Genomic DNA, 21,501 nt, shown 5'->3' on the forward strand with positions numbered 1-21,501 from the left:
TAATCTGAAGAGTGCTAGATAAATGTTTACAGGAAAAGGGGGGAAATGCATGCACTATCCTTGGCTACCTCTCAATGCTCAAAACCCAAGATCAACATTCTAATGATTTTTTTAAGGAGCCCTGAAAATAAAACAGAAAAATGAGTGCCCTTTTTCACAGGCGAAAAAATGGCTTCTGAGAAATTGGAAGACGGGTTTCAGCACAGCATGTTTATGAAGCAAACACCTGGTGAAACCATTCCTTAGGTGAATGTACAATCACCAAACAGGCCTCTCTTGCACTATGTGTTTTGAATGCGTAAACCAGATGTAATACAAAGTTAGGGGCTTCCCAGCATCACGAAGAGCCTTTTCTGTGATGTCTCTGAATCTGTGGAATGACCTTCTGTTCTGGGTTTAGGGGGTGCCAGACCCCTCTAATCCTTGGTTCCAGTAAGTGTCAAAAGCTAAACAAGCCTTCTAATTCCAAGAAATAACCAAGCTAGCTTCCTCGGAAAGTGATGGGGATTAAGGGGCTTCGTGCAAGATGGCAAATGGGTGGGGCCCCGTCCTTCAACAGAAAAAGCAAGAGCTGCAAATTTAGCAGAGTTTTAGCAGTGATGCGACCTAGAAGTCAAGCAGCAAGCTGGAGAGAGTCAGAGCAGTGTTTGAGAGCAATGGGAGAAACAAGACCCTTTGGTGGTGTTGATGCTGCGAACCCCTCCATTGCAGGCACAGGTTGTACGTACAGTGGTGCCTCGCAAGACGAAATTAATTCGTTCCGCGAGTTTTGTCGCCTTGCGATTTTTTTCTTCTTGCGAAGTTTTGGAAAAGCTTCAAAAATCACCAAAGTCTTTAAAAACCTCAAAAAAGGCTACCACACCGCGTTCTATGAGTTGTTCCTCGAAGTCAAGTCGCAACTGTATTAACGGTGTTAAGAAAAAGGAAACAAACTTGCAAGACGTTTCCGTCTTGCGAATCAAGCCCATAGGGAAAATCGTCTTGCGAAGCAGCTCAAAAAACAAAAAACCCTTTCGTCTAGCGAGTTTTTTGTCTTGCGAGGCATTCGTCTTGCGAGGTACCACTGTATGTGTAAATAAACCATATATCATAAAGACACCAGAGTCTCCCGCTGTGCCTCCTTCCCAAAAGGCATCATGGACCCTGGGCAAGTGCCTGGAACTCTTGAAATCTCACACTACTCAGAGATTGGGATGGTGCACAACAATATCATTCAGAATTTGGGTTGATAGAAATAATGAGAGAACTGGGCAATATCTGGTTTTCAACGTCACGATATAGCACCAGTTAAATATAACGAAATCTTGATATATCACGATATCTATCTATCTATCTATCTATCTATCTATCTATCTATCTATCATCTATCTATCTATCTATCTATCTATCTATCTATCTATGCGCAGTGGCCTTGCTGGGCCTCCCTGCGGCGGTAGAGGGTCCCACCGTACCTCCCCGCAGTGGTGGATGGAGAGTCATGCTTTCCTGTGGTGGCAGAGGATCCCGCCATACCACCAGAAAATAAAAATAAAAACTCTTCTCCCTCCTTTTTTTCAGTGGTGAGGAAAGAAAGAAATGCTTTCCAGTTCTTTGTTTACTTTGCCTTTGATTGACTAGCCATGGGGCTTCCTCCTGGATTGTTAGCAGGCTCTGCATAATTAGATGAGCTCTAAGTGGAAAGATACCAGTGAAGCTGAGTGAGTTTGCTGGTTTGTGTGAGGGCTTATCTTTATTTCTTATCAGTTAGGAGGGAGGAGGAAGAGAGCAAGCAAAGCTGGAGACAACTTGCCTGCAAAGTACATATCTGCAAAGTCTCCACCTTTTGTTCACAGCTATATTGCCTTGTTGAAACACTTACCACAATGTTATTTCAATACCGGTATTCAGTAATATGGTGATTTACTGCACAGCCCTACTAGTGAGTGAATATGTGTTTGTGTTCTACAATTCACCATTGTCCACCCTTTTATAACAAGATGAACTATTAGTTGAGAGATCTATACTAAATCTATCATTGCTACCACCACTGATATAATACCCACCATTACTATTGCTGCACCAGGTTCACGTTGTTAGATGAATGGAGTCATGGGTGAAGTGGGCATCATGTTGCCACTTGGCAGTAATACGGATGGCAATGGAAGCAGCAAAATAAGAACATAAGGAGAGCCTTGCTGGATTAGAGGAACAGCCAATCTAGTTCTGTGTCCTGTTTTCCCATAGGGACCATCAAGATGCCTCTGGGAGGCCCCAAGCAGGAAATGAGAGCAATAATACTCTCCTCTGTTTTTCCTCAAGGATCATAGTGCCTCTGATTCTGGAGATCCTATAACGGCAAGCTGCCACTGTAGCTTTACCCTCCACTGATATGTCTTAATACCCTTTTAAAGCTGTCCACCTTTCTATGCTCCAAAGACTGCTCTGTAAACGTATTTGCGTGGTAAGGGGTACACAAGCTTTGAATAATATTCATACACTACTGGCTTTGTGTATATAAATCCCACTTGAGTCTCTGTATTTTGATTATATGGGACACAGCAAGGACACCCGCTTGCTGTGTGGTGTACACGCAAACACCACCCGCCACCCAGAAATTCAGCATGACAAGGCAAAGGAAGAACCAATAGGCTTATCGCCTCTCAATGTATTTCTCACTCAATCCAAGTCCTTGACAGTTTCAACACTATTGTTCTCTCTGCAATCAAGGTGTTTCCAAATGTAATTAATTAATTCTCTACTCTTCAACAGGTTCCTATGGTGACTAAATGGTGGGTGCTTCATGTGAATTAACCCTGTGAAGTCAGAGACGATGGTGATTAGGTTTGGTTGTTTCCATTACTGCTGAGAGGGAGGCCACTTTTTTTGTCCACTTTTACTGCTGAGAGGGAGGCCACTTTTCACCCAAAAGCATAATGCAACCCACTGAACATCATGAAGATTGAGAATTGTCGGCCAGTTTGCCAAAGAACCATTGTAGTTACTTGGGAATGCGGCTACTGCTGAATTGCTACTCTTAATAATTTTATTGGTTGAGCTGATTAGCTAATATCCTCAATGCTTGTTTCCTTCAATAACTATACATTTTCATACAACAATTAAAGGTAAAGGTAAAGGGACCCTTGACCATTAGGTCAAGTCGTGACCGACTCTGGGGTTGCGGCACTCATCTCGCTTTATTGGCCGAGGGAGCCGGTGTACAGCTTCCAGGTCATGTGGCCAGCATGACTAAGCCGCTTCTGGCGAACCAGAGCAGCGCACGGAAATACCGTTTACCTTCCTGCTGGGGCGGTACCTATTTATCTACTTGCGCTTCATGTTTTCAAACTGCTAGGTAGGCAGGAGCAGGGACCAAGTGACGGGAGCTCACCCCATTGCGGGGATTCGAACCGCCGACCTTCAGATCGGCAAGTCCTAGGCTCTGTGGTTTAACCCACAGTGCCACCGGCGTCCCAGATAAAACAATTACACGTGATTAATAGGTATATGAGACAGTTTTGTTCTAAAATGTTGCATTGCTGTAGAGATTATTTACTGGGCCACCACAAATACATATTTCTTCATATATGAGTCTTGCAGAAATAAATATAATTGAGGAGAAAAAACAATTGCTTCCTTGTTTTGCTCATCGCTGATCAAATTACACAAATTACATATTCAGAAAGAAATTGTTTTCAACAACAAGTTTTTGCATATCATAAGCATTTACTACATTTACTACAGTGGCTACCAAATTTCTGAATTAGAACTTAATATGTGGTTTGCTGCTGGTTTTTGTGTGTTTGTTTCACTGCATTTGCTTATGTGTAATAAATCCAATTATTTATAGGAATCATTCTTGTGTTAGAGGTTAAATCCTCTTCTTTACCTCTAATTGCTTGGGAAACAGCCTATTGTTAGATTTTGCTTTCCTCCTTGGAAAGTTTTCTAGATTAAACGTTTTACAGTTATTTAATTCTGCCAGTGCTACACTATTTTGAAAGCAATTGCAAGGGCAGAGGAACAAGGCAGAGAGCTGTAGTTCGTCATCACTACATATAGTATCACCTCCCTTTTGCCAATGCCAATATCGGGTGCTCAAAGTTGCAATGTATTATTTGCCAAAATCCATTAAGAGAACACACTAGATTTAGTAGATAGCAAAATGCCCTCCAAAAGGCAATCCAATCAACGCACAGTGTAATTGCAAATAAAATAAAATAACAAAAGTTACTATATTTGGTTTAGACAGGTGGGGGACCAATAAACAGGAAATACTAATACACATGTTTCCCCTTTCTAGATAATGAAATTTGCAGCCAGAAGCCCTGGAAAAAGAACTGATAAGTACAAAATTGATCATATTTGAATGCCTAATACCTGCTGATGTCCAGATTAAACATTCATAGCCAGGTTAAAATTACACCGTTTGTTAATAAAGAAATGTTAAAACAGAGGTAGCAAAAGCCATAAAAAACTCATCAGTGGTAGTTCTCATCAGTCACTTATCTTTGATATACAAATGGCCAAGGGGAAAAAAAAAATCAAAAGATAGCGCTATCATCCCCTCTTCTCATAGTCCTTGATTGCTTTTAAATTTTCATCTAACAGCCCATGAAATCATTCCACCATTTTCATTTATTTTTTCGTGTGTGATTTCACGGTGCAGTATATCAGTTTTCAGCACATAGCCTTCCTGGCATCTTCTTTCTGTAACAAATTCCACTGCACATTATTCCAACCTTTTCATTTATTTTTATGGTAGTCACCCTGGTCTGATCTATGATCTGTCTACTTGAGGGACATTTCCCCCCAAGATTTTCCTCCTCTTGGGTTGTTACTTGTACAATATGTCCAGCGACTGGGAAAGCTGAGTGTCTCTAATCTTTGGCCATTGCTCTCATTTCTCCATGTTGGGTTCTGGAGCATGGTATTGGTCACCTCATTGTGTGACTGGAAACTATAGACAACTGGTAACCTATGCAACTATTAGATGCCTCAAAGACTGTCTAATTATTGTTTACAATAATTAGAATCACTGGCCCACCCCTGAAGCAAAGTGAGGCAACCGCCTCAGGTGGCAGGATCCACAGGGGCAGGAGATTTGGCATCAAGGAATGCATTGCCTGCTGCCGCGATAACAGCAATGGCTGCAGTGCGCTCCTTAGAAGCCAGATCTGAGGCCTTCTCGGTAGTTTCCCCACAATGTCGTCTCTACAGCAGTCTCTTGGCAAAAAGAAGGTGCTGGCAGTTTTCTCCCACCCTTGTTCCCAATGCAGAATCATAGCATCGTAGAATTGTAGAGTTGGAAGGAACCCAAGAGTCCAACCCCCTGAAATGCAGGAATCTCAACTAAAGCATACATCCAACCTCTACTTAAAAACCTCCAAAGAAGGAGAGTCTATCGCCTCCTGAGGGTTAACATTCCACTGTCAAACTGCTCTTACTGCCAGAAAGTTATTCCTGATGTTTAGTCGGAATGTCCTTTCTTGAAGCCATTGGCTTGGGTCCTACCCTCCAGAGCAGGAGAAAACAAGCTTGCTCTATCTTCCACCTACCTTCTTTAGGTATTTGAAGATGGCTATCATATCTCCTTTCAATCACCTCTTATCCAGGCTGAACTGTGGGAATGTTCAGGGAGGCAGGAGAGGATTTATTGTTTAAGGATAACTTGCGTTAATAAGTTCTATATCTAAGCAGAGTTTAAACATTCCCCTTTACACGCATAGCGGTTTGCTTATTACAGGCTAGTTTTGGCCTCTAAATATAGGATTCCTAGTAAGATCCCTTCTTGTCCCTCTTAAAAAGAATAAACACAACAATATTATTAAAGTCAATATAAAAGTAGTTTACTCACATTCATTCAGTTCACAGTTGGATCCCTGATGGCAGACTTATGTTACAAAAGTATATACACATGTGGAACTATCCTATAAAGGAGTTAGTTCCTAAGTGACTGTGAACAAGCAGTCACTTCTCCTCACACATAGAAAAACAAAATGGAGAAGAGCAGAAAGAGAGAGAGGTGTGCTCCCTGCCTTGCTCTTGTTCCCCGGGCAGAGAGAAGGCCAGATTAGACCACACCCACCTCTAGTCACATGCAGAGGAAGTTTGTCCCAGCTCAGGAGAAAACAGGAAGTTTTCTCCTGAATGATACAAAGCATCCCCTAGCATGTCCACTCTAGGAATGTTGTACTTGACTGCTATGTGTTTCACATCCCACATAAACATACCCAACTCCCTCAACTGTCATAAGGCTTGATTTCCAGAACCTTGATCATCTTGGTTGTCCTCCTCTGTACTTTATCCCCCCCCCCCCTTGCGGCTGATGTAGATCTTCACTCATCCCTTCTTCCCTGACAGGGTGAGATCCATTTTGTGGTTTGCCTCAGGTGCCAGCCAGGAGAACTATAATATACATACCTGCTGAAAACATAGACTAGAAGCCTCATACCCAACATTGCTCAGGAATTCCAAAAAACAAACAAGCAACTGTGCAGGTTTAAAGTCAGTGGGTAAAATCAGTGCAAATGACTTATTCCACCATTTTGATTCAGTTGTATCTGAACACAAAGAAAAACCTGCTCCTTGATCTCAGGAATCACTATGCAAAATCTGATTAAAAATCAGTGCAGTTTTGAAAGGTTCAGTCTACCATCAGGAATCCAAACGGCATCTAACTGTATCCAAACACAAAGGAAAACTTGCTCCTTGGTCTCAGGAACCATTATGCATTTTTTATGATATATTAAGAGGTGTACAAATGCTTAGCCAACTCTAACCAAATAGTTACCGACCACCCAACTCATTCTGACCCAATTGGGCTGTCCTCGTGTTTATGTGGTGCCCATCAAAGTTCCCTCTCCTTATCAGCCTCATAACACCACTACAGTGTACCTTACTGTTCTTTCAGTCCTGATACACCCATTCTCTATGGATTGAACCAAACAGTTGCCTGGCCAATCTGATTTCCGATTCTGTACCTAAACTTTTATTATTGCAATAAACTGTCCAAACACAGGTTCTTCCTGTACATGTGTAATCACTGACAAGTTTGTTGCATGTGGCAACAAATACTTCAGGTTCTATTTTCTAAGCAGCCCAAAGCAAACTTTGCCACATATTTATTAGCATAGGTGCTATTGAGTCAAAAAAAGCAAAGTTCTATCCACAAGGAATAAATACACCTGCAACGTGGCAACTCTAAATATATGTTAACACGTTCTTTTTTTCTCTGAGAGTGAAAATTAAGCAAATTAAAATAAATCGGTTAGGTTTTTATTGTTGAGTTGCTTGGAGATGTTTTATATGAAATCATTTATAAATGAAAATAAATAAATAATAGTGCTACTTCTGGGTCTTAAGAGACCTGTGATTGCAAGCAGGGAGTTTAGCATTTCCAGATTCTATAGCACTGTCAGGGGAAATGCCATACTTTACATAGTCTTGTTTGCCATGAACCTGCCCCAAATCCCAGTACCATGAACTGATAGGAAGAGTTTTCAACCTTAGTCACATGGAGAGTTGTTTACATTGTGCCTCCGATACAGAAAAATCTGGAGTTGACCTCTTCTTCATCTGTTTCAGTGTTTGTTCACATCAAACCTTGAATACAAACTTGTTACTGTAATGTCAATATTAAAGCTGCTTCTAAATCACACAGATTTTTTTCCACAACAGGCATCCTGACATTTTTTGCAAAAACCTTAGTTGCTGTCAAAAGTGCAACAAAGCTGAAGGTATTGAAAAAATATAAGCAGATTAGATTTTATGGCCAGGATTGGAATGGGGGACCCCTGGAGTGGGGGTTATATAGCTGATGTTATGAAGGGAGCCTGTGGTGTTCAACAGAAGTTTAAGGAGATCCACCCACATTTCCTTCCTCTGCCAGACCTCCTCTGTACTGATTGAGGGAATAAGGCAGGGCTGATGAAAGGAATAAACTTGCAGCCTTTCAGTACGATAAGGAGTATATTCTAGTAGCACTAAGATTATGGCTTTGTCTGTATGGAGGGGGGAAATGGTCAATTGACTGTGGATGTGTGAGGGGTGATGAAATATACTCTGAGTCGAGAGCGGATTTCATGCTCTTTATTCAGCTCATAGTGGTGAGGAGGGAATTAAAGTTCCCCCACAGTATCTGCTTTATATACATTATTTACACAATGGGCTGCATGTGATTGGCTAATTCAGGAATTCTCCTGTAGGCCAATCAGGTTGTGGATTCACTTCCATCTGGAGCTGGATTGGGTGGTTCCTGCAGACCAATCATACTGCTGCATTGTTCTAGGACCAATCAGACTGCTGCATTTTGAATCCTATTGTTCTAGGACCAATCAGACTGCTGCATTTTGGATCCTATTGTTCTAGGACCAATCAGACTGCTGCATTTTGGATACTGTTCAACTCAGTACATTACAGATGAACATAACAAAACAAAATCACGTACCGGTATTTACCATTTTCCCACAAGGATTGATGGCTAACCTGCACCACCAACTCTTTTCTCCTTTTCCTACCTACTGCCGCTTCAACTACTCTTGTTCCTCCTCCATTTTAAGCTGCTGCATTCCCCAACCAGGGGCTACCCTCACCCTTCAATGTCACATTCTGAGGAAGAAGTCATTCTCAGAGTAAAGCATTGTGGGTTAGGTGGCCTCAGAGTATGCCTGCACGTGATAGTGGCAAACCCTGTTTAAAGTTTGAGACTGGTTAAATTTTAAACTGCGAGTGCTGCCATCTTGGCAAAGTTGTAGTGGCAGCAGCACAGGTGCTGTCTATGGCCATCTCAGGCCCAATGGCTCACTCTGAGGAAGGATCCTTACTAGTGGCAGACTGCTTCATAGCTAAGTGGTGTTCCATAATTCAATGGCTGGGTGGGCAGGCAGCAGGAATCGCAGTGGGTAGCTGGCAGGTTTTGCCCTTGCTTGCGGTGATGGCAGTGCTATAAGTGGCAGACAGGCAGCCCATGGGTGGCAGATGGGGGCACAGATTGTTCCTTCTTGTGATCCACTGCCTAAGACACATTTTCTCGCTACATACATGTTCTGTGTAGATAATTATATGAAGTCATAGTTATAAAGCTCTTAATACCTAAAGACCATTTGTGGAAAGTCTTATGAACCAACTAGGAAGATTCTCTTCTGCAACTGTTGGGTTACCAAAATCTGCATTGTTGATACTCTCTAGAATGGGATGGAAGAAGACTCGCTTGGGACCAAGAGACTGAAGTAGTTTAGATTCAGCTCAGTGCACAAGGTGAGACATGAGGTATGTGTGTGTGATTAACTTTGGTCTCACCAAATTGTAAAAACAAGTGAACTTCAGAGACCCTGTACTTCAGGGCAGCCAAACTCATCAACTTCCAGCTCCCATCCAGACTGCGCTGGCTGTAAATCATAGATGCTGTTTATTTGCCTCATGTTTACTTTAATCTCAGAATCATTAATTAAAAGATGGCAGTAACGGCATCTCCTCTTGGATTATTTTTGAGGTGCCTCTATAGTGACAGTTGAATGACAAGTAGGTAAGAAAAAACAATCTATATACCGCAAAGTGCTTCAGAGATTTCAATTAAATTAAAATAATTATTAACTATTGGTATTACAAGAACATCCAGAATTCCCAAAGCAGGATCAAGACCTGGTTCTGAAAAGTGCTTTGCAGTTTCAGCAAAGCTGAAAATATTTTTCCATCCTCCAAGTATTTAATACCTGTTCATTACTTTAATGCAACCTCTGTGTGTATGTGCATGTGATGTAATTTGATTGTTTCCATAATTCACCCTGGGATCATGTATAAATGAAGAGCAGGAGAGAAATTCAAATAAAAAGTAAATAAATATCCTTCCTTCTCCCTCTTTTCCCCACCCTCCCTCCCTCACATACACACTTGCATACACCAATATATGTACTAACATTTTAGCATTAGTATTTTCCTCATTACTTTTACATTAGAAATGACATGAACAAGGAGCATCCACAATTAGTGAATCTGGAAGAGATTTAACTATTTCCTCCTATACCTCAGTCTGTTTTTTGTAAAAAAATACCCTCCAAAAGCTGGCATTTGCCCTGCACAGAAACTTGCCTCCTGGGGGAAATGTAACTTGGGAAGTTAGTTTTCACCAGAACCATAGTGGGTGGGGTGGAGGGTTAACATTCTTCCCCATGAACCACAAGCCCCTTTCTGTCTCTAGGCTCAGGCTCTGTCCTAGGCAGAACCACCTTAACTCTTAGCCAGTTGTTTTTGTTATGATATGAGTACTACGCAGCTGCGAACAAGCAGTTTGATGTTTACATCACATGATGGGTCTAAGCGTGGAACAGGATGTTCCAGGCGATTCTCAGGGTTATGTACTCTGTGTAACATGAGACCTTCCTGTTGTTTGTGTCCAGGAGGACTGAATCAGTTGCTCGGAGGTTTCAGAGTGAGCAGACATGCTTTTGTACAGTGTACAGTCAGGAATAAAGTAGAGATGAAATAGAATACTTTCTGACTGTTTTATTTCTCCTGCTGCTATGCAAGGGGGAAGGGGGTGTGCACCTTTCATCAGGGAGGTGTCGCCTACTTCATGATCTCCCTGGTCTGCCAGGATGCCAGCCAGGGTAGGTCACCGGCAACTGGACCCCGACGAGCCTGGGAAGAGGAGCCAGCCATTCCCAAAGGGGGCCAGTTTCCAACAGTTTTCTGATGGCAATCAGCAGCATGCAGCCCATATTTTTCTTAGGCCTTGTGAGGTTTTTGAGTCTTGAGTCTACTCCACCATCTTTCACCTGCTACTTAACCCATCACTCTCCCAGCACCCTAAGATACCTTCCCATTCAAGTTTCCCATTCATTCTCTATGCATAGCTTCTTATGTTCCTAGACCATGCTGCAGTTTCCCCAGCAGAACTGATCTTACAATTATTTCCCAAGAAAATGCAAGGTATAGGTTGAGCTTCGGCCACTGACTGTTCCAGATCATTCTAGCAGTAATATTCTCATTTGTCACAGTCTCAAGGTGTTGCAGATTCCATAGTACTTTCCTTCCACCTTTGAAAATTGTGAAATACAATACATTTGGATTTCTAAGCACATATATGTATGCAACCTTGGGACCTAGAATTATATCTTAAGTATGAATATCAAGTTTCACAGCTCCATACTGATGCCCAAGGGAACTATCTCATTTCAAGGGACATAAGTAGTGCCTGAAAACAGATTGGTGGATTGCATCTTCTTTGAACCTGGAATGCAAGTTACATCCTGAATGCACTTACCAAGATCCATTTACCCCACTTCAATGGTCAAGGGAAATATCACATTACAAATAAATAAATAAACACATACATACATAATCAAGTTTGAAAACTCTGAATTGCTTGCATTTAAGCAGACCTCAGCTTCATTTGGGTAAAAAGGAATGGGTCTTTTACTTACTTATAGTGATTTTCTAAATGCTGATGATGTAATGCCTTTTTAGTACAGGTTGAAACACTGGAAACGTCCTTAAGCTTGATGCTGATAACGGTACAACCCCAGTTATAAGAGGAGCAAAAGAGGCCAAGTAAACAAGCAGTAAGTAGGTAGAGGATGAGACAGGTTGGTCAATCAACTTTCAAACCAGAAAACAGGTATCAGAGAGATTCAAAACTGTCAAACTAGCTAAGGCAAAGTGGCAGAAAGAAGCAACCTATACCTATAGGCATGCAGGCTTCCTTCACACTACTGCCAAACACACAGCCACTGGAGTTTGTGGCTAGTAGGTGCTTTAGCATCAAGAACATGGCTAGGATTCTGCTTCTCCTCATGTGTTCGCTGAAGATATGATGCTGTCTCCATGTCCCCTTTCTTTAAGACAAACTTTGCTAGCCTACTGCCCCCCACCAGATGTTCCTAATACCAATCCTTGAGGGGGGGGTGTCTCCATTTTCTATTTCTCTCCATTCAGAAAACTGTCCATTTATTCCTAGTCTTTGCTTCCCACAACTTAACCAATTCCTGATCCACAAGAGGACCTTTTCACTTATTGCTTTACTTTTAAGCTTACTCATGAGTTTTTGGTGTTGAAAGTTGCTTGACAGTCCAAACAGGTCTATAGGCTTGTTGACACTCTCTAAAAATTCTGATAGTTTTGGATCATTGCAGAAGCCATGTTTGGCTCAGTGTCAGTAAGGTCTGCTCTTCTATATACTTGTATTTCCTAGGAGTTTTCCACCACCTTTACCCATAGGAGCCTGAACATTCATAGAGATCTCCATCAGAGACTTTGTCTGGAAATCTTGCCATCTGACTTTAGGTAGGTGATTACCAGGTGATTATATTTTCAGTGATGGCATATCTACCTGCAGCAATGTTCATTTGATGCCATTGAAAAGCATAAAACTATTTCACCTTACTGTGTTCTCTTTTAGTTTGTTTTTAAAAAAATAATATTTATTAAAGTTTCAAACAAAATTACAATAATACAAAAAAAAGAAAAAAGAAAAAAGAAAATACAAAAAACAGAAAAATAGAATAACAGTTAAAAACAAATCAGTCTTTCCATATCTTGTCTTTCGTTCACTTGTTTCCCTGACCTCCTCACACCTCCCTTTTTTGCATTCCAGTTCAGTTAATTAATTCAGCAAATCCTTTCCCTCTTTGTTCTTCTTAATCCTTTATCTTAGTATATTATTACTTCAAATTCCCATCTATTAACAATCCATTTTTACATAGACCTTAATAACATTGCTGCTAAAACCACTTAACTTCATTCCAACATCATTCTAACATTCCTTAATTTTGCAATATTTCTGTAAATAGTCTTTAAATTTCTTCCAATCTTCTTCCATCGATTCTTCTCCCTGGTCTCGGATTCTGCCGTGTTCTCTTTTAGTTTGAATGGATTTTATTGTTGATTGTTCTTTTTATTTGATACATTTTTTTGTTTTTAATTTATTATTGTTCATATTTATTGTCTCATTTTTGCCATCTTAAGGCACTGCCAAGCTGGGACATAAATTGTAGAAATAAATAAATAAAATATCACCATAGCACAGTTCTCATTAATTACCAGTATATGGACAAATAAGTGGCCATCCATGTTCCCTTAAATGTTAACAGACCATACAATATGGAGAAGCGTTCTCAAGTGCTGCTCATTTGGTCTGTTCATATTGCTGAAGTTTCCTAAAGAACCAAACCCTTTAAAACAGCAGTTGTTGTAATGAAATTTTCTTGTATACCTTAATTACCACATTACTTGCAAAAATTCTGTACTATGAACATTGGAAGTCTGACTCTATAAAAATCTTCATTCAGCTCCCACACTGAAGAGGCACTCATGAACTTGGCACTTTTTCTCCTGGGCTTGCAGCCCAGAAATTGGCTGGAGCTTTTACTTAATCCCCAAAGTGTGTGTGTGTGTGTCCGTGCGCATGTGCACGTACACGCATATGCACAAACATTTCTGTGTGATTTTCAACTTCTCAGTTTATTCTGTTTTTAAGAAATGATAAGCTGAAAAATGAAAGCTAAAACAAGCAGTCTTCTTCCCACTACATGAGCAAAAGCTTTCTGTCTTGGTATGTAACTTTTGTTTACTCCATTGCCAAGGCAGGAGGCTTATTTATTAGACTGGTAAAAACTATGAAAGCTAAGATGGCTGTGGCTACCAGACTTGCAATTGCATTAAATCCCTTCCAAAGCTAATCAGCTTTTCCCAGAACATGCAAGGCAAAGTGCAGCTACAGCCACCTTATTTCCCACACAGCTTGAATTTAACTTTGTATTTTCCAAAAGGAGAAAGCTCTCTCCCCTTTTAAAAAAATGCCACCTTCTCTGCTTTTACATATCTCTTCAACCTGCTTAAAATAAATGTTCTTTCAAAAATCAGGAAACAAGTCACATACTAAAAATTCAGAATGCCCCACTGAAGGCTATTTGCACTGAATCAGCAGCTTATAGGATTGCATATTGGAGACTAGTACTAAAACCCAAATATACGTACCCTCTTCCCTGGCATGGTATATTACTGAACACAAGGAAGGGGGTAGCATTGGAGTCTTGATCAACACTGTAACTGGAATATAAACCCAGGAAACACAACGTCATGCTTCTGTTTTCTGGCAGGCACATAGTAGCCAACATCAAGGGCACTCCCCAGCCAAAGGATTGCACATGGCAGATAATGGAGCAGTTGCAGCAACAGGGGGCCATATCCCCTCCCCCAGCTTATATATCTTCCCAAACTCTGAAACTCCTCCTGCCTCTTGACTCTTACCTCCTGGCTGGTAAAGCTCCCCACAAATCACTGCCCCCCACTCCAAGTCAGACTCCAGCCCCCTTCCCCCAGTGTACACTCCTCAGCATCCTTCCAGTCACTGACAATAGAGGGTGAATAACAATCAGGAGAGAATTGTCAGTGAAAATATTTTGAATTATGGTGCTGGAGGAGACTCTTGAGAGTCCCATGGACTGCAAGAAGATCGAACCTATCCATTCTGAAGGAAATCAGCCCTCAGTGCTCACTGGAAGGACAGATCCTGAAGCTGAGACTCCAGTACTTTGGCCACCTCATGAGAAGAGAAGACTCCCTGGAAAAGACCCTGATGTTGGGAAAGATGGAGGGCACAAGGAGAAGGGGACGACAGAGGACGAGATGGTTGGATAGTGTTCTCGAAGCTACCAGCATGAGTTTGACCAAACTGCGGGAGGCAGTGGAAGACAGGAGTGCCTGGCGTGCTCTGGTCCATGGGGTCACAAAGAGTCGGACACGACTAAACGACTAAACAACAACAAAAGTGGAGTTGGCATGGTATTCGGTAAGGATCCATTATCTGAAACCAGATGCAGCAACTCAACACACTTGGCTGGAGAATGCTATGGAAATTGACTAGCATACAAGGACCCAGTGTGGTGCCTTCCGTGCAACTGGAACCCTGCTGGTAAATGTGAAATGAGTAGAGCCAGGCCTTGCCTACTCAAGCTTGCACCATGGTCTGGTGTGACTCCTCAAGAGGGGCCCACTTATTTGTAGATTCTGCCCAATGGCATTTCCACCCAAGTTGTGACAAATAGCTAAGCAAAAGACACATAACAACTACCTGTTAGCCACTGAAAGATGTGCAAAAACATTTCAACCAAAGGCGAGTGGTGGTTAATAGAAAAAATTATTTCTAGCTCTGTAAACAAGCATCCACTCAACATATCAGTGGAAGACTCTAAAACTGAGGGAGGACTGGGAATCAGGTCACAAGGAGAAAGAAGGCTACAGTTGGAGCCGATTGACCTCTTTAAAGGGGCTCACTGCCTCATTCCTTCCCAAGATCTCACTGCAGATGAATCCCCACATCTCAGGGAGAATTGGCTCCTTCCCTGTCTTTGATGATGGCTGCACCACTTTGCAAGCTGGCTCTCTATTTGATTCCTTGCGGGGCCATTATTTCTTTTGCAATAAGAGGTAGTTATGGAAATGGAAACCAAGACATTCATTTCCCATTTGTCAAGTCATGGAGTACCTCGTTGCCCAAAGGATAATGATAGAAAACTTAAAATGAAAAGGGCTGTATGAGTGAGTGTGCTGTAGTCTTCCATAATTTAAGTGTCTTCAATTTGAGGCTGGTTGGTCTGCACTTTGAAGACATATGGACCCTCCACCACTACCTAACGACAAGAAGGTTGCATTGCATTCCCTACATGGGAAAATGTATTATTATTTTTTAATTAGATGTATTCTTTTCTAAGAGAGTATCCTCACAAAGCATCTAAGGTAAAGGTAAAGGTACCCCTGCCCGTACGGGCCAGTCTTGACAGACTCTAGGGTTGTGCGCCCATCTCACTCAAGAGGCCGAGGGCCAGCGCTGTCCGAAGACACTTCCGGGTCACGTGGCCAGCGTGACAAAGCTGCATCTGGCGAGCCAGCGCAGCACACGGAAACGCCGTTTACCTTCGAACTGCTAGGTTGGCAGGCGCACAAAGCATCTAACACAGAATAAAAGCTAAAGAGCTATCCATAAACAATACACAAATACCATCTCAAACTTATCAAAAAACTACAAATCAATAAAAAGACTCAGCATATCAATCTGAAGGCAAACAACAATCAGCCAAGCATAATCATGAAACACGAGATAGAAGAACAGCCCAACGGTTCCATAGTCAAATTAAACTCAATCTATAAAAACGGAATACAAAAGTCTTCAGAGCCAGTTTAAAAATGCAATAAAGCGTCGGGCGGGGGGGGGGGGAGCTTCTAAGCAGCCTTAACAAGTTTCAAAACTTTTTATTACTACACAATACTTCTCATATACTTTGTGGGGGCTTACTCCCTAATTTGGGGAAAACATTTGTTTCGGAGGAAATAAAATCAATTTTCATAAAATTAGCCAGGTTTCTCAGAGGAAGGGGTGCACATCATCAAACACAGTGGTGCATCTTTGCTGTTGGTTCAATCTGAAGGCAAACCATAGAATTGTAGAGTTGGAAAGAACACCAAGGGTCATCTAGTGTAACCGCCTGCAATGCAGGATTCCCAGCTAAAGCATCCATGACAGATGGCCATCCAACCTCTGCTTAAAAACCTCCAAGGAAGGAAAGTTCACACCCCCAATTTGGTGATCTAAATTGAAGTTTCAGGAACAGAACAGGTGGTGAAGTTGTTTCTGTGAGCCCTTCACTGTGTTCTCAGTTTGCAACTCCCTCCACATAGTGGTTGGAGCAGTGACATGATAATGCAGAACCACAATAAAGTGGGCTGGGTTGACATGACTGTTTTACTCTTTGCCAAATTCAGACTAGATTCATTCATCCCATGTTCTCGGGTTGCCTCATCAGTCTGGCTAGGAGATTGATTTATCTGTCTGTCTGTCTGTCTATCTATCTAACTAACTAACTCACATGTGCACATGGACATTCACGCTTTGTATTTTCAGATAGGACAAATCAATTAATGAGAAGTCAGGGCTTACTAACTGGAGTAGTAAACATCCTGGAGACTGTGCAGCTTCTCTTCCAAGTTTACATCCTCTGTTTAGGGATGCAAAATGAACCTGGTGCTGATATACTGCACACCGGTGGCTGCAGCAAGCCAGGCAGATTGGTTTCTATAGCTATGCGCTGTAAAAGGATGCAAGAGTTCCTTTCAACTCCCTGGCTTTAGCCCAAGCCAAAGGCTTCTTAACGCAGGCAAGCTGTTGTGTGACTGCTGAAATGGAAGATTATTTATTTTAAGCAGAGACTTTTTTCTTTCCCATCCCACCCCCTCAACCCCCAGCACTCAGAGAGCAATCAGTGCTAAAGGGAAAGATGGCAAAGCTCAGCGTCTCCAAATTGAAACTCAAGCCAAGGGTAGAGAAATGCCCTGCAGCTCATCCCAGTCTGTGAATGACAATAAATAACTGGCTAAGGGGATGATATTGAAAAGTGAGAGGAGGGAGCAGGGCAGGTCGACTCTCTTTCGAAGTTTTTACTCCCAACATTAGTCTGAAGAGATTGCGAGGGATGCAAAGGAACCCCTTTCCTCTGGCTAAAACACCCCTGGCAGAAACTGAGTGAGCAAAAAAAGTGGCCAACCAGGTTGGTCAGCCATATAAATGTGAGTCAGCTTCATGTATCGCTGGGAAATAATGGCATCTGTTTTATCGGGGGGGGGGGGGGCTTGTCAGGTAATGTGACATTTTGGATGGCCTGATAAACATAGTGCTGTAATACGGATTAGGGAATTCACATGTCAGAGACTTTTGACACTCCTGAGAGTCTGCTCCTACTATCCATGCTTAAGTGCAGGTAGGTCCCATTGGAATGTACTGAGGCTGCAAACCTGCGTACATCGTAACCAAACATGCCCTACTTCTGAGCGAGCAGAATTGAGGTCATAAGAACGGATTGCAGCCTAGGTAGTATTATAATTTTTTTGGTGGGGTGTATCCTCAGGAGAGCTTCCCTCATCGCGTTGTCATAATACCAAATATTGGGGGGGGGGGGGAGAGAGAGAGCGCCCATCGGTCTAAAGAAGTCATATTACTGTTAGGCAAGCTTCTGCAACCACGAAGCACTGGAAACTGGGATCAACTTAGTCCCAACAACGCAAATCGCCTCAGAAATAAGTCCCGGGTTTGGGGTCCCCTGGTTAAACGCACCCAGGACTGCAGCTTCTGCGTTGTTGCGGACAGCGAGCCCCTTAAGGCGCTTCTCCCACGTCCGCGCCTTCCCCGTTTATCAACGAGGCGAAGCAGAGGGGAAGGAGGAGAGCAGCAGCAGCGAGCATGTGCAGAGTGCCTTTCCCACAGGGCTCTGCCAAACAGCGAAGAGCAGGGCGGTCGCCCTCTTTCGTATGATACATACACACTGTACTTAAATATAGTAATACCTAAAAACCCAGCCTCTACAGCTTCTGCCCTTGGGAGAAGAAGGGACACGAGGCACGTTCACCACCAACGCGCCGCCGTCCACACACACACACGCACGCGCCGTTATTTTTAATTTTCGGCAAGGTGACGTCGCCTTGTGCCAGGAGGAAGGCGAGCGGGGCGGGGGGGGGGCGCTGCTGAAAAGAAGGGGGGAAAGGTGGCAGAACGTGCGAGAGGGCGCGCGCGCCCGTGTGTGCATGAGAGAGATGTGAAGAGGAGCGTGTATCTGTGCGCGCGCGCCCGTGTGTGTAGGAATCTGGCGCTGCGCGAGAGCCTCCCCTGCTTTTCCCGCGCGCCCCCTCCTCCTCCTCCCCTTCTTCTCCCCGCCCCTCGCCCTCTCCCTCTCTTTCCCTCCTCGAACATCGCGGGGCCGGCGAGCGCGGCGCTGTTGTCGCAGCTCCAGAAGAGGCGGCGGGCGCTGCGGGAGGAGCCGCACAGGATTACTTACCCAGGCACGCGGCTGCTTCTTGTGGAAGTGCTGGTGGCGCAGGAGGAGGGGGGAAAATAAAACCGGAACAGAGCGCGGCGACGACGACGGCAGGTGGGTTGCCGAACTAGGGCACGGAGGGGGGGGGGGGAGTTTCTGTCAGGGGGTCCAGAACAAAATGGGGGGGGGGGTTGCAACGAACTTTTGCAAGGAAGCTAGTGGGGGTCTCCGCCCCGCCCAGCCTGCGTTGGTGGAGGGGTTCTTCTTCGGTCCTCGTCTGCCGAGAGAGTTGGGAACGAGGGAGAGTTGTCACGTTTCCTAACCGCCTCAATTTGCTTTCTTTAAACTTTGGGAGCGAAGTTTATTTTGGAGGTGGGAGGTGGGGGGGTGTCTTATGGTGGCATCCATGCCTGCCCAGGCTGCTTTCAAGCTGGTGGGAAAGCTGCGAGACGTTTCGGCGTTGTCCTTTTATTTCTCGTGCTCTCTGAGCTGCTTCTTCCTGCTTAAGTGTTGAGACAGGGCGCTGCTATGTGATTTGCGAGGCGCCAGGCTCAAGTTTTTGTTTTTATTTCTTCCCCATCTCCTCGCCGCTCTCTGCTTGGTCCTTTTTTTTTTATTATTGCCGGCATCATTTCCGAATGCACATTCGCCTTAAAAGCAAAACAAAAAGCCAGCTGTCACCTTTCCTCTTCTGCTGCCGTTCGCAGCAGCCTCCTTTTTTTTTTAGCTCTGCCAAAGAGAGGCGAAGTCGACGAAAACCTTGCATTTTGTGGGCTGGAAGGAAGACTCCAGGGGTTGTTCTCTGAGGCGCTGTCTGCCTGAAAGCAGATCCTCTTGCCTCTCCCTTTTCCCCTTTGCTGTCACTTCGTTTGTAAGAACAAACTCATTATAAAAACATACACAAAACAACTCCTGCGTTAGGTTGATGGGACGGTAAGCAGAGAACAAACAAATAGGCACCTCTGAGAGTAAAGGACACAAACAAAAGTTCACTGGTTTTGTGTGTGTGTGGTGGCGGCATCTTAAAGACTAATAGATTTGCAGTGCAAGCCCCTAATCAGAAGGAAGTGTTTATTAGGATTGCAGCCTTATTGTGGTACAAGCTTCCATGGAGTTGGAGCCCACTTCATCGGATGCATAAAGTGTTATTTAGTTGTAAATAATAATGATATGCAAGCTTTACAGCTCTGTGCTTTCATTCCACAGAGCACATTCCTTCACTCCTGTGCTCAAAGGAGAAGGGGGGGGAGTTTCTAATGTGCCCCCAAACTAAAATGGGGACAGGATATCAGCAAGGCAAAATCTCAAGATCAATTGCAGTAAAATAAATGAAGGCAGATTAATCCACACGAGCCCCACCTGGGGCTATATTGCTCTTGTATATTAAAGTGTGTGTGGGGGGGGATCTGTTTTGGAAGTGTAGATATTATCAATGATTATTACAGAGGGCTGTCAATGACTCACACCATCTGCATTACTCATGGGATTTTATTGTTAAATCACCTGTAAAACAATCACATTCCCCGTGTCTTTAATTTGTGTTTAAATGTTATCTTGCAGTACTGAATGCAGAATGCATTCCCTAAAAATCATTTTTTAAAAGAACAACCCCCTGACATTTGGAGCTAGGGAAAAATACTGCTCCATTCTCCTGTGGTTCTCTTTAGCAGCATGAGCAATGGAAGATGCTAATGCTGCTCTGTTCGAACCGATCTATAATGTTAGCTTTACTGACTGAATATCTTTTTTTGCTCTCACTTTTGTGAGCACTAGGGGTCAGATGCTTTCTGCTGATGATTAAAAACGAGCTTTCATTGAGCATTGCTTTATTTGTGTTTGTTTTATATAATCCAATTAGAAGGGTGACAAAACTACAGTCTCCCTCTCTAACAACCCCCAGTCAAAAAGATTCCTTGAGAGTAAACTTGCTTTGCTTCATATTTCCAGTTTATAAACAATAAATTAAATCAGGGGTCCCCTTGAGACAAAAAAGATAGTTATTTCATGCTTCATAGTTTGCTCTTGGTAAGGGATTGCAGATGAATAGGTGGTCACTATTAAAATATCAATTACTGTAATCTTACTGGATCATTTAGATTGGCAGGTCATCCTGCCATTCTAGGGCTGTTCTCTATAACATGTTCCTTAATGCTTGGTACTCCTAATTTTGAATGTATTCGCCGGTCCATTTCTCAGTGTTAGATACTGTGACTTACTGATTTATCACTCTTGGATCTTTTGTGGCTGCATTTGATAGGGTGGTTCTGACCCACTTATGCATTCCTGGATTGAGCAAGAACCGGCTTTTATGTCGTTTAGGTTGCAGTTTGCAGCCTTATACCAATATACCTTGGAGTAAATCCCATTGAACTAAAGAAACATGATTCTAAATAGACTTGTACAGGATTGCACTGTTGTTGTTCTTACCAGTTGACTTGACCGCAGACATATATTACATCTTGCTTTTTTTCCAAAGCCACAGAGTGCATACTTCTCAAGAAGAAAGTCCCAAGTTCAGTCTCTGGGGACTGCATTGGAAATTATACTGTATAATATGGATTGGGAAATCCCCAGTCTTGGAGAGCCACTGCCAGTTGAGAGTAGACAGTACTGGGCTGCATGAACCAATGATCTGATTTTGTAGGTGGCAGCTTCTTGTATACACAGATGGTCAGAAAGACCATTGGATACCTCCCCCCATTCAACTAGGCTTGTAGTTTAATCC

The 21,501-nt window shown here is 43.0% G+C and overlaps 1 protein-coding gene across 2 annotated transcripts in view; it reads left to right on the forward strand.

Moving 5' to 3' along the window:
* Window positions 1-18,662: 18,662 nt before the first annotated feature.
* The window catches only part of CNTN3 (contactin 3), a 166,917-nt gene continuing 164,078 nt past the window's right edge, over window positions 18,663-21,501 (forward strand). Inside the window, exon 1 of one of the 2 annotated variants that reach the window (XM_077925028.1) lies at window positions 18,663-18,890. The gene's annotated coding sequence lies outside the window, so the exon portion shown is untranslated. The remainder of the gene's footprint in view (window positions 18,891-21,501) is intronic. The other variant, XM_028719369.2, reaches the window with a different exon arrangement.

Source organism: Podarcis muralis, chromosome 2 (genome assembly GCF_964188315.1).
Source record: "Podarcis muralis chromosome 2, rPodMur119.hap1.1, whole genome shotgun sequence".
Classification (NCBI taxonomy): Eukaryota; Metazoa; Chordata; class Lepidosauria; order Squamata; family Lacertidae; genus Podarcis; species Podarcis muralis.